Below are 1,287 nucleotides of genomic sequence, written 5' to 3' on the forward strand. Positions count from 1 at the left end.
CACTAATGATTGATGGGAGATTCTAAGAAACGCATTCCAATATACATCCATACAAATTTTATAAAAGTAACAATTAAGTTAGTAGTTAGTGTATGAGTATACTATAAAATTATACACATTGACTATATACATATACTACATTGACTAATTTTCAATTAATACTTTATTATGTATTCAACCATGATACTTAAAAGTCGAAGGAATAATTTTTCAATAATTGGCAGTAATATAATTTATGTAATTTCATAATATACAGTCATCTTTCTTTTGTTTTATACATATACATATATTTATACATCTACATATATATGTAGACGAATATATATGCCAATCTACACATTTATCTGTTTATAAATGTCACTCCTGTGGCTCAGTGCTACATAGTGATGGCTAGCACATACAAAGCCCTAGATTCCATTCCTCACTACCACATGCACATAAAAATCCGGAAGTTGTGCTGTTGCTCAAGCAGTAGGGCACTAGCTTTGAGCATAAAATCTTAGGGACTGTGTCTAGAGCCTTACTCAAGACCCAGGACTGGCACCAAAAAAGATTGAATGTTGTGACTGCAACTACATAAGAATAGGACTTCAAATACCACATCACAGAGCAAGCTGGGTGTTTGGTGCTGACAGATGCAATCTAATCTGAATACCCAGATGTATACCACTGCAACCAAGCGCCATGGAACTAGATGCTGCTGGCTTGCTCACCCCTGTCATCCAAGATACTTGGGGGCTGAGACCTGACACTGGTGGGTTTAAAACCCAGCCTGGCAGGATGTCTGTGAAACTCTGAGCTGTGGCTCAAAATGGTAGAGCTCTAGCCTTGAGCAAAAGATCTTAGGATAGTACCCCCAACATTTTAGTGCAATCCCTGTGGGTGACTCCCACCCAAAAAATACCCCTCTAAATTGTTAGATGTGAACTTTGTGCAGTTTGTGATGTGTTTCTGAAAGAATGGTGATACTGATGAAAGCACCCTAATACTAATGACAGCTTGTGGGATACAGCTATGTGATGAGTCCTTCCTGGGTTTCTGAGTCCTTCATGGGGTGCTGTGTGCTGAATCCTGCACAGGATGTAATGTGCTGAGTCCTTCACCGGGTTCAGTGTGTTGAGTCCTGCATTGGGTGCTGGGTACTGAGTCTTTCACAAGATGCTGTGTGCTGAACCCTGTAAAGAGGGTTAAGTGGAGCCAGGCACTGGTGGCTCATGGATGTCATCCTAGCTACTCAGGAGGCTGAGATCTGAGGATCGCGGTTCAAAGCCAGCCCGGATAGGAAAG

Source organism: Dipodomys spectabilis, unplaced genomic scaffold, assembly GCF_019054845.1.
Source record: "Dipodomys spectabilis isolate Male_0828 unplaced genomic scaffold, ASM1905484v1 ptg000303l, whole genome shotgun sequence".
Taxonomy (NCBI): Eukaryota; Metazoa; Chordata; class Mammalia; order Rodentia; family Heteromyidae; genus Dipodomys; species Dipodomys spectabilis.